The 12,895-nt window shown below is 39.9% G+C and overlaps 1 non-coding gene across 1 annotated transcript; it reads right to left on the minus strand.

Annotated features, from left to right (window-relative positions):
- Positions 1–433: 433 nt before the first annotated feature.
- Positions 434–505, minus strand: trnap-ugg (transfer RNA proline (anticodon UGG)). The gene has a single exon. It is a non-coding gene; the product is annotated as a tRNA-Pro (tRNA).
- Between the last annotated feature and the right edge of the window lie 12,390 nt (positions 506–12,895).

Below are 12,895 nucleotides of genomic sequence, written 5' to 3' on the forward strand. Positions count from 1 at the left end.
CTCACTGACTGATAGCATGGACTGTAGCGCTGACGTGTCTTTCCAGAATGGTAACGCCATCCCCAGTGAGACAGCACTGAGAGCATGGTTCAGCAGGCCCGCAAACAACTGAAAAGAATGCCTCTCCTTTGGTGCAGCTCAGGAGTACACGTTCAGCAAAGGTCTCCATAACAAGCCGGCAAATCACATTTCGTCCTCCTCCTCCTCAACAACACACTACATGTGCTCCTCCTCCTCAACAACAACAACGAACTTGTAAAATACACATTTTCTTTAAAGAAAACAAAACACACAGATGACAGTCTGATTTCCCATCAGCTACACAGCCAACAGTATCTGAGGTTGAAAGACCTCCCTGGTGCAGAGAAGCCCAGAAGCCAAGCATCGAGAGAGAACAAACGAATGCTTCAGAGAATGCAAAGCGGGGCCAAGCGGGCTCGTCCGGGAGTTGAACCCGGGACCTCTCGCACCCAAAGCGAGAATCATACCCCTAGACCAACGAGCCAAGTTATCTGACAGTGTCACAGTTTCTGCTGGGCAAGCGCGTAACTGCTTTGGGGCAGACCGGGAGACCTACGCTCACTGACTGATAGCATGGACTGTAGCGCTGACGTGTCTTTCCAGAATGGTAACGCCATCCCCAGTGAGACAGCACTGAGAGCATTGTTCAGCAGGCCCGCAAACAACTGAAAAGAATGCCTCTCCGTTGGTGCAGCTCAGGAGTACACGTTCAGCAAAGGTCTCCATAACAAGCCGGCAAACCACATTTCGTCCTCCTCCTCCTCAACAACACACTACATGTCCTCCTCCTCCTCAACAACAACAACGAACTTGTAAAAAACACATTTTCTTTAAAGAAAACAAAACACACAGATGACAGTCTGATTTCCCATCAGCTTTACAGGCAACAGTATCTGAGGTCGATAGCCCTCCCTTGTGCAGAGGAGCCCAGAAGCCAGCCTTCAAGAGCAAACGAACAAACACTTCGGTGACTGCAAAGTGGGGCCAAGTGGGCTCGTCCTGGAGTTGAACCCAGGGCCTCTCACACCCTCAGCAAGAATCATACCCCTAGACCAACGAGCCAAGTTAACGGAGGGTGTCGCAGTTTCTGCTGGGCAAGCGCGTAACTGCTTTGGGGCAGACCGGGAGACCTACGCTCACTGACTGATAGCATGGACTGTAGCGCTGACGTGTCTTTCCAGAATGGTAACGCCATCCCCAGTGAGACAGCACTGAGAGCATGGTTCAGCAGGCCCGCAAACAACTGAAAAGAATGCCTCTCCTTTGGTGCAGCTCAGGAGTACACGTTCAGCAAAGGTCTCCATAACAAGCCGGCAAATCACATTTCGTCCTCCTCCTCCTCAACAACACACTACATGTGCTCCTCCTCCTCAACAACAACAACGAACTTGTAAAATACACATTTTCTTTAAAGAAAACAAAACACACAGATGACAGTCTGATTTCCCATCAGCTACACAGCCAACAGTATCTGAGGTTGAAAGACCTCCCTGGTGCAGAGGAGCCCAGAAGCCAAGCATCGAGAGAGAACAAACGAATGCTTCAGAGAATGCAAAGCGGGGCCAAGCGGGCTCGTCCGGGAGTTGAACCCGGGACCTCTAACCTAAGCGAGAATCATACCCCTAGACCAACGAGCCAAGATAATAGGCAATATTGCATGTTCTCCTGGGCAAGCACATAACTGCTTGAGGCAGACCCTCACCTGATCACCACATGTGGTTACACTTTAAGAAGGGGTGAGTTTAAGGTCATCGGTAACATCACAAAGGTTGGCAGCATTTTACATGAATATGTAAAGTTAAAAACACACACTACATGTAAATAAGCCATACTACTTGTTTAGTGTATGTAAGCTCGTTCTGTAATCATACATCATCCATACTAGTATTTAATAATTGAATTAACTATACACAAACTACTTGGTCAATTCACTCTTGTTACCGTGTAATTACAGTGCAAGTAAATTGTAATAATTGTAGCGTTGTATATTGGGCCATATTTTACATGTAACTATATATTTCATATTTGTCCAATTAATGTACATTTGTTTTTTTTGTTTTTTAGCTGGTACCAAAACATTGGTCTCTGGAACTAAAAGGTCGGAAATTGGAAGAACTATTAATGACAAATGAATGACCGCTGATACAAGTAAATAGTGTTTCCTCAAATCTAAAGTGAGACCTTTTTGCATGAATCTGTAATACATGCCCTAAACAGAATGAGAACATGGATCCATCATGCCTTGTTACCACTGTGCAGGCTGGTGGTGGTGGTGTAATGGTGTGGGGGATGTTTTCTTGGCACACTTTATGCCCCTTAGTGCCAATTGGGCATCGTTTAAATGCCACGGCCTACCTGAGCATTGTTTCTGACCATGTCCATCCCTTTATGACCACCATGTACCCATCCTCTGATGGCTACTTCCAGCAGGATAATGCACCATGTCACAAAGGTCGAATCATTTCAAATTGGTTTCTTGAACATGACAATGAGTTCACTGTACTAAACTGGCCCCCACAGTCACCAGATCTCAACCCAATAGAGCATCTTTGGGATGTGGTGGAACGGGAGCTTCGTGCCCTGGATGTGCATCCCACAAATCTCCATCAATTGCAAGATGCTATCCTATCAATATGGGCCAACATTTCTAAAGAATGCTTTCAGCACCTTGTTGAATCAATGCCACGTAGAATTAAGGCAGTTCTGAAGGCAAAAGGGGGTCAAACACCAAGTGAAATCTATTAAAGTATTGAAGTATCCCAATGTTTTAAGTTACACTTCATGTATACATGTGTTTGGAAGTTTATCCAAATATATTCTACCAGTATATTTAGAATGCAACATTTTTGCAGTCTAATATACTCACAGTATACAATACATGCAATATGAGATTGTTGTGTATTTAGCAGTATACTAAATGTATATTATAAGGGGACATATATGTATGCATTTTTATATATTTAGTATAAAATACATGTGTAGATGTTACAGTATATTTGCATATAATTATAGATATATTAAAAACAAGTTTACATATAATTCTGAATATACTTAAGTTATATTAAGCAATATTTGTATTGTATAATATAGTGTATTTGACCATATTTCTGTATCAAGTGACAGTGCAATTGATATTTAAAAGAATATTTTCACCATATATTATAAAATGGTATGCACATTTATAAAACATATTAATACATTAAAATACATTTCATATTTCAGAATAATATATATTTTTAAATATTTTATTTTTGTAAGGGTATCTTCCATAAATGCAGTTTTACCAAACAAAGGAAAACCAGGAAAGGTTGGTGGAGGAGATTACGCAGTTTTGGCAGCCCATTCTGAAACCCACTGCAGAATATATTCTGGCAGGAGGTCTGATTAAAATACTGGAAAATCTTCAATCAAAGTCAAGAAATGTGTCAAAAGGCTTCCAGTTTCCTTTCCTGCCATGAGAAGTATGCTGATTTCAGAACCTCTATGAAGTAGATTCCTTATTTTCAAAAAATAAGTAATGGTTATTTTTTTCATTGTTTCCTCAATATATTAATAATAAACTGTTTTATTTTTTTCTGCAAAATAAGTAAAGTTTACTTATTTATTTCTGGTTCCTGTTTTTTTTTTTTTTTTAAATAAGTAATGGTTATTTATTTTTATCTTTCTTGTTTATTACTTTTTCTGTGAATTCTGATTCTAGTAGTATGAAGAAATAAGTAATAGTTACTCATTCCTTATTTCTGTTTCCCTGTTTTTTCACAAAATAAGTAATGGTTATTTCAAAAATCCCTGTTTACAAATGTAAGGACTTATAGGACAACAGCATTACATACAGATAGATAACATACATTAGTTATTATGGTAACAAGTGTCCATTATAAACAATCTATTAACAAATTATTGATTATGTTATTGTTATATGATTATTACAAATTATAAATATATTAGACATTTTTATTTAAACATTTTTGCTATACTATGTAGTTTGCATGTTCTCCCCGTGTCCACGTGGGTTTCCTCCCACCGTCCAAAGACATGTGGGTTAGGTTAATTGGCTTCTCTAAATTGCCCTGTATGTGGGTGTGTCTGCGTGTGTGTGTGTGTGTGTTGCCCAGCGATGGACTGGGGTCCCGTCCTGGGTGTATTCCTGCCTTGTGCCCTTTGCCTGCCGGGATCAGTGCTCGGCGACCTTCGCCAGGATAACTGGTTTCAAAAATGGATGGATAATAGCAGCAATTAACTGGCATGGCAGTTAATGATAATAGATTGATATCGATGTGCAAATGTCATGTTATTATACCCTTTATTAAATATGTTATTAAATACCTTAAAACATATTATAGCAAAAAAGTTTAAAAATGTCTAATATATTTATAATTTGTAAAATTAATCATATAATAATAACATAACATGTTAATAGATTGTTTATAATGGACACTTAAAATAAAGCATTACCATTATTCTTAATACATGGATACAAGATAATCAACAACATGGGAGGGCTTGAGAATCTGCTATGGCTTTGTGCAAGGAAATTTGGCACTGAATAAATGTTGGCTACAGCAAACATGCGCTGCTGTACAGGCTGACAGAGACACTGTGATGCATTTCTTCAATGAGTGATGCTTACTTAATCTTTATTTCCATTTCCCAGTTTAAGGACACTTATCTCTACAGCATTACTTCAGTAGTTCACGCAGCCCCCTATAGAAGTCAGCGGAAGATGTAGTGATTGAAGTAATGGAGGTATCTTGGCCTGTACACACTTGGCAGAGGGAACGACAGCCTGGCCATGGAACACCTACCCCCAGCTCCATCTTGAGATTAGCGAGAGGCAGCAGTGATGCAGCGCTATGGAGCCTACAGCGCAGGGAAGGGACTTAATGCGTGGTATCTCTGATGTAGTGCTTGTGTGTTTTTCAGGTCTTTTCTATAATGTGCTTTCTGTATTGTCATAAACCCCTGGCACTTTTTGTCACTGTTACTCTATATTGTTTTGCATTACATTCATAAAGAAAATAAAACGAAAAATCTCTAATAGTGTGTGTCTCAATGGTTGTGTTTGTTCATACATCGATAAAAAACGTTTGGAAATACTATGAAAAGTAAAATGTAGATAACAAATAAGTAATCATAAGTTATTTCTGTGTCCTATTCTGTAAAAAATAAGAAATGATTAGTCCTACTTATTAAGTGGTCACTGAACAGTGTGCTCTCTGTCAAAAGCCAGCTTTTGGGCTCCTCTGCACAAGAGGGCTTTTGACCTCAGATGCTGTTGCCTGTGCAGCTGAAGGGACATCAGACTGTCATCTGTGTGTTTTTCTATAAAACAAATGTGTATTATGCAAGTTTGTTGTGGTTGTTGAGGAGGAGGAGGAGGAGGAGGAGGACGACATGTAGTGTGTTGTTGAGGAGGAGAACTTTGTGAAGCCACTTGTTCAGTTGGCCCGTTGGTCTAGGAGTATGATTCTCACTTAGTGTGCGAGAGGTCCTGTGTTCAACTCCTGAACGAGCCCTAGGGCATGAAGCCGTCTGGTTTCGTGGCTGGTGACGGTAGTCTTCTTGGGGTTGCTTTCCTCTACCTGCTTTCGCATTATTGTTGATCTGCACTGTGAAGTGCTGTTAAATGAGTTTTGAATCATTTGGCTGAATCTGAGCAGATAACATAGCCCTAAACATTTCAGAATTCATCCTGCTGCTTTTGTCAAAAGTCAACCAGTTCTCTTGACAGCCATACATGCCCTTACCATAACACTACCTTCACCATGTTTCACAGATGAGGTGGTATGCTTCAGATCATGAGCAGTTCCTTCCCTTCTCCATACTCTTCTCTTCCCATCATTCTGGTACAAGTTGATCTTTGTCTCATCTGTACATAAGATGTTGTTCCAGAACTGTACAGGGTTCTTTAGATGTTTTTTGCCAAACTCTAATATGGTCTTCCCATTTCCTGTTTAAATACAGAGGGTTTACCACAAGATGTACTCTGGTGAAGTGTTCTCTTGATTGTTGACATTGACACAGATACGCCTACCTCCTGGAGGGTATTCTTGATCTAGCCAACTGTTGTGAAGGGGTTTTCCTCACCAGGGAAAAAATTCTGTCATCCACCACAGTTGTTTTCCGTGGTGTTCCTGGCCTTTTGGTGTTCCTGCGCTCACCAGTATGTTCTTATTAGTGGATTTGGCCACACCTAATGTTTTTGCTCTCTGATTGGTTTGTTTTGATATCTAAGGCAAAACACCCCAAGAACAAGCAGGATCTAAAGACAGCTGTAGTGCAGGCCTGGCATAGCATCACCAGGGAAGAAACCCAGCATCTGGTGATGTCTATGGGTTCCAGACTTCAGGCAGTCATTGACTGCAAAGGATTTGCAACTGATAGGGAGAAATTTTACTCCCTCAATAAACAGGCGGACAAGGAATACTCAGGACCCGATTTAACTGAAATAATACCAAAATAGTTTATTCAGCTACAACTAAGTGCTCTGGAGATGGTCAGTCAGCAAGACACATCTAAGGTTTTTCTAAAGAACATGCTATCATATACAAGATGACTCCCTTTGGTTGCTGGGCAACTGGATGACGTCAATGATGTACCCCAAACTTGATCACAGACTTCTCCTTTGTCTTCTGTTTTCTCTATAGCCTTGGATGAAAATGTTTTTCTAAAAATCAGCTACACAGAACTACTGCACCTGTCCTCTGCGGAGCAATACACAAAGCTTAAATTCATACATGGGTTACACAATCTTACTGCAACAATGGTGCAAATATATTTGGCATTCGGACAGGCCACTGTCCCGCATCACAACCAAGTATTGAAACTCACAATTTAATTAATGATTATGTTAGTTTGTCCAAATACTTTTGAGCCCCTAAAATTGGGGGGACCACATAAAAATTGGTTTAATTCCTACACCATTCACCCGATTTGGATGTAACTACCCTCCAATTAAAGATGAAAGTCTACACTTAAAGCACATCTTGATTGTTTCCTTTCCAATCCATTGTGATGGTGTACAGAGCCAAATTGACAATTGGGTCTGTCCAAATATTTATGGACCGGACTGTATACCTGTAACGAAGGACTGCCATGGCGGGGAACCCAGGTGCGGAGTGAGAGGTGGTCAGAAACAGGCTGTGGTCAATGCCGGCAAACCGTAATGTCCAGGGAAATCCACAAGTCCTGGTCGATAAGACAAGCAGGGGGTCAATGATCAGGCAAACAGGCTGGTAGGGAGAATACGGGAATTGGTGGAGGAACACGTGGAGGAACACGTGGAGGTTGTAAACAATCAATAACAAAAGGATACAAGACTTAGCAGTGAATTAAAGTCACAGAGGGGTTTATATGTGTAGCAGAGAGGAGCAGAGGACAGTGAAGGAGGGTGCTGGTCCAATGGGAGTTCGAGGATGATAGAACAAGTGCACATGGTGCCGAGGAATGTTAAGTGGCTGATTGCTGGGGAATGTGAGGGTTTAGAATTCCGGTGATGCTGACCTCTGCAGGGGAGCTTGTGAATTGCGGGATGTGTGGGATACAACAGTGACAATACCACTTGTTATTGTGTGTTTGAGTTTACTTGCATGGATTGTCTATTCATGTCAATATTAAAATTCCAAAGCATAACATTTATTCACAACATGCTTTAGTGTTAAATGTTTGATATGGCAGCACATATAAAGGTGTATACAGCTCTGGAAAAAATTAAGAGACCAGTGCACAATTATCAGTTTCTCTGGTTTTACTATTTATAGGTATATGTTTTGGTAAAATGAACATTTTTGTTTTATTCTATAAACTGCTGAAAACATTTTTCCCAAATTCCAAATAAAAATATTGTCATTTAGAGCATTTATTTGCAGAAATTTACAACTGGACAAAATTACAAAAAAGATGCAGTGTTGTCAGACCTCAAATAATGCAAAGAAAATAAGTTCATATTAATTTTTAAACAACATAATACTAATGTTTTAACTTACAAAGAGTTCAGAAATTAATATTTGGTGATTTTCAATCAAAGCATTCATGCGTCTTGGCATGCTCTCCACCAATCTTTCACATCGCTGTTGGGTGACTTTATGCCACTCCTGGCGCACAAATTCAAGCAACTCGGCTTTGATTGATGGCTTGTGACCATCCATCTTCCATCCATCACATTCCAGAGGTTTTCAATGGGGTTCAGGTCTGGAGATTGGGCTGGCCATAACAGGGTCTTGATCTGGTGGTCCTCCATCCACACCTTGATTGACCTGGCAGTGTGGCATGGAGCATTGTCCTGCTGGAAAAAACAATCCTCAGATTTGGGGAACACAGCAGAAGGATCAGAGCAGAAGGAAGCAAGTTTTCATTCAGGACAACCTTGTACATGGCTTGATTCATGCGTCCTTCACAAAGACAAATCTGCCCGATTCCAGCCTTGCTAAAGCACCCCCAGATTATCACTGATCCTTCACCAAATTCCACAGTGGGTGCGAGACACTGTGGCTTGTAGGCCTCTCCAGGTCTCCGTCTAACCATTAGATGACCAGGTGTTGGGCAAAGATGAAAATTTGACTCATCAGAGAAGATGACCTTACTCCAGTCCTCTACGGTCCAAACCTTATGGTCTTTTGCAAACCTCAGCCTGGCTCTTCTTTGCTTCTCGCTTTTTTCTAGCTTTGCAAGACTTCAGCTCTGCCCCTAGGAGCCTGTTTCGAACCATCCTCGCAGTGCACTTCACCCCAGCTGTCGTTTGCCATTCTTTTTGTAGGTCACTTGATGTCATCCTACGGTTGTTGAGTGACATTCCAATAAGTTGGCGGTCATCCCGGTCAGTGGAGAGTCGTTTTTGTCTTCTGCTGGTAGCTTTGTAGCTTTGTTGTCCCCAATGTCTGCTGCTTGACCTTGTTCTTATGAACCGCCATCTTTGACATTTTAAGAATGGAAGCAATTCTCACTGTATCCCTCTGCCAGTAAAGCCAGAATTGAAACCTAATTTTCTCAAAACTTTCCTTTTCAACTCTTTTGGCATGGTCAATAGTTATTTTCTGATTCCAATTACTTTTGAGGTTCTACTAGCACTGTTTTTGCCATCCAGCTGGTCCTAATGCAAGAGGATAGTGATATACTTTTCTTCCTTAAATATGATTTGGTTCAGGTGATCACCTAATTAGTACCTCATTGAGTAGAATGAGGTGTGTCTGTGTTGGAATTCAACAGACACTGGCATGGAATGACTGCCATACATGTCGAGATGCTGATTTAAGAAAAATGTGCAGTGGTCTCTTAATTCTTTCCAGAGCTGTATAAAATAATGTGGACCTAGTAGGGCAGCATGGTGGCATGGTGGTTAGCACTGCTGCCTCACCGGTACAGGGGTCTGGGGTTTGAGTCCTGGCTTGGGGGCTTGTCTGTGTGGAGTTCACATGATCTACCTCTGTCTGTGTGGGTTTCCTATGGGCACTTCAGTTACCAGTTCTGTGAGAAGAGTGCAAATCTAAACAAACAAGAAAGTTCTTGAGTTTCAACTTCACTGCTGCAACTGGTCTGTAATTCTGTGAGGCAAGAATGATAAAAAAAAAATCTGTAACCTTTGTAAGGTATGCATATTCCATGTTTTTACTGGTAATGGATTTTATGTAATTACAGTCACTGACTCCCTCAGCTGTGCTTGGGTGGCCTTCTTCTCCTCAGTCCTCATCCTCCTCAATCTCTCTGCAGAATTTGACACTGTCGATCACTCCATCCTCCTCTCCTGCCTCGCTGACCTTGGAATCTCTGAACTGCTCTCACCTGGTTCTACTCCTACCTCAGCGACGGGACCTACCAAGTGACATGGCGAGGTTCCTCATCCACGCCCCAACCTCTCCTCACAGGTGTAACCCAAGGGTCCATTCTGGGTCCCCTCTTGTCCTCTCTCTACACTCACTCCCTGGGCCCCCTCATTGCATCCCATGGTTTCTCTTACCATTTTTACACAGATGATGCCCAGATCTTCCTGTCTTTTCCCTCCTCCGACATTCTCATCCCCTCTTGCATCTCTTCCTGCTTGTCTGCTATCTCTGCCTGGATGCACTCACACCACCTCAAGCTCAACCTCTCCAAATCTTTTTTACATTCCGTTAATTCCTTTAGAAATCAGGATAAATTGGGTAAAACCAGAAAAGCATCTAATTAATTCTCATTCAGGAGTCAACATAAAAAACAGAAAAGAAACAGAAAACCATCCTGAGGTTCTGTGACACCGAAGAAGGTTTCCTACTGTTCACAGAGAAAGGGGAGCAATTGCTTGCCCCAGTGGAGGACCTTCTACGGCAGATGGGATTGAAGACTGTGGAGGAGATCGAACAGCTTCTCCCTGTAGTAGCAGACATAACTATCCAAAGTAAAAAAAAAATGCAATCAATCTATTGCAATTAGCAATGAGGAGTAGCATTTAGTGCTATTGTTTGGCTCCAAACCAGAAGCCTATTGGATGATGTGTTATTTTAAATAAGTATGTATAATATAAAAATAGTAACAGACTGATTTGTTTTTTTGTATACACGTATTTTACTGTTTTAGTTTTTAATTTACTTTTTTTTAATTAAGTTAATTACATGCAATTAAATGTGTGTGTATATATATGTTTCCAATTTTGTTTACTTTTTAACAAAATTAAAGTGTTCCGAAGCCCAACCCTGCAGCAACACCAGTCTATCACAAGGCAACTCTAATTATCTCTAATTAAGGACACAAGTCTAACACAGGGTAACTCTAATTCTAATGTTTGTTATATTTCTTTTTGATAATTTTCAAGATAAGAAAATGTACAAACAAATGATATATGCCAATATTCAGTAAATAATTATCCATTAAGTTTAATCTGAGGATTTTTACAGCTTTTCTTCTACCCCCAAAATTCCAACTCCTGTTACAACTTTGGTAGAAACATAGTATACATACCAGCCAATTAATTCCCTATATTATCCTTATATAATAGCCTTAGCTTATTTTCCTTAAACACCTTTTTCAAATCGTTTAACGTTTCGATTATTTTCAAAAACTACTACTAGTAGCTTACTACTGTTAACAATAACTTACATGTACTTATAGTAACTTACATACTGTAGCATTGGGGGGGCATTTTATTGGTTATTATGAATTATTATTTATTATTTTGTTTTGTAAGGATAAGGGTGTCTGCCAAGAGATAAATAATAATAATAATTTAATTATTGAAACAGCGATACACAGCAGACCGACACTGTACACACTGCCGGTTTTTCTGCCGCTCACGCTTGGCTGCCTGAAGAGCTGGAGTCTCTGGCCTGCGCCCCCTCCTCCCCTGTCTGCTGGCCAGGAGCCGTAAGTGTCCATCCTCATTTCTGATGCCAATGTAGTATTTTCAGCGGGGGAAAACAAGTAGCCCACAAATCGTTTGCTTACTTGCTGCTAGATTTATTGAAGAAAAAAACTAAAAAAACTAAGAAAAAACTAAGCGCCTCTTGCCCAGAAGAAGTTCACACAGTTCCAGGTGTTGCTCCGCACACGTGGTCACCAACTCTAAAACCCCTGCACACACCCTAATAAACCCCAGCTACCTTACCTAAATTAGCATAACACATTTTTAAATAAATTAAACTGAGCACTTTATCTCCGTTGTTACACATACATAGTATTAATAATTATACTGTTCTTACCATATGTAAATCCTGCAATAAATCATTCCCCAGCGTGAAGTAATTTTCACAAAACGAAATCCAAATATAAATTTTTGCTAGTCTTTAGATGTGCCCAGCAAATGTAGTCTGTAACTCTAAGTTAAAACTTTAATAACACTCATGTATTACAATCAAACTTGAAAAATAGGGCATCCAAAACAGGAATGTCACAAAATGTTGTATCACTATATTAAAATAATATCATATGAAAGCTGTTGGGACTGAGGGACGGAAGCTCAGTTCGTTAGCTTTGCCCCTCATATTAGGAATTGGGGGTGCACAAAATGTACTAATTTATGTTTAATCTTAATTGTAAACTACTGTAAATAAATGAATAAACATATCAAGAGGGCTTCCTTTGATCTACTGGCAGAGGTCTGGTCTCATAGTTCTCAAAGCAACTGTTGATCAATAATGATGAGGTGACCTCTCCAGCCACAGATTAGCCACAGAAATCTTGAAGGAGATGCTGGGAGTGTCAGAACAGCCTTGCTAAAATTTGCTTGCTTGACAATTAATACAATTGGCTCTGTTGACATGTTTTTCAATCATTAATATAAAACATTATACAGTTTATACAAAACATTAATACCGGCTCTTCAAAAAGTTTTACATTTATATTTATAAATGTTATTTTGTATACTGGTAAGTTAGCCTTGATTGGTCTTTGTTCACATATTTTTCTTTTTAAGCTGTCAAAAGCAAAATATTCCATACCTCTGTTTTGGATAGCGTACAGTTGCTAATAATAATACAAACCATACATTTCATTACAATAACACACACACATATATATTAAGGCTGTCAGTCCATTCAAATATTTGATCGGTTAATCAATGGGCAATTGCTGATTAATCGGGCACTTATTAAAATAAAAACAACACTGTAACATTAATGGTAAAATATATATATATAGGAATATATATTTAAAAAACACCAAATCATTATAATAAGCAAACTAAATTATAATTGCTACAGCAAATGGGTGCTCACAAATTATACTGTAAACTACACTGCTCTTGTAAGAAAAGCATTGCATGCAAATGAAACAGAAAACCTTTCCTTGTCTTCAATATTTCCTTACAAATCGAGTTTGAATCCAAAGTTTAGTTTCCCATTAGCGGCTTGTGACCCTGTAGTTTGTGTGCTGATACTGTACACGTGATGTGATCTTTTGCATGATATGC

The sequence above is a fragment of the Amia ocellicauda genome, chromosome 2 (genome assembly GCF_036373705.1).
Source record: "Amia ocellicauda isolate fAmiCal2 chromosome 2, fAmiCal2.hap1, whole genome shotgun sequence".
NCBI lineage: Eukaryota > Metazoa > Chordata > Actinopteri > Amiiformes > Amiidae > Amia > Amia ocellicauda.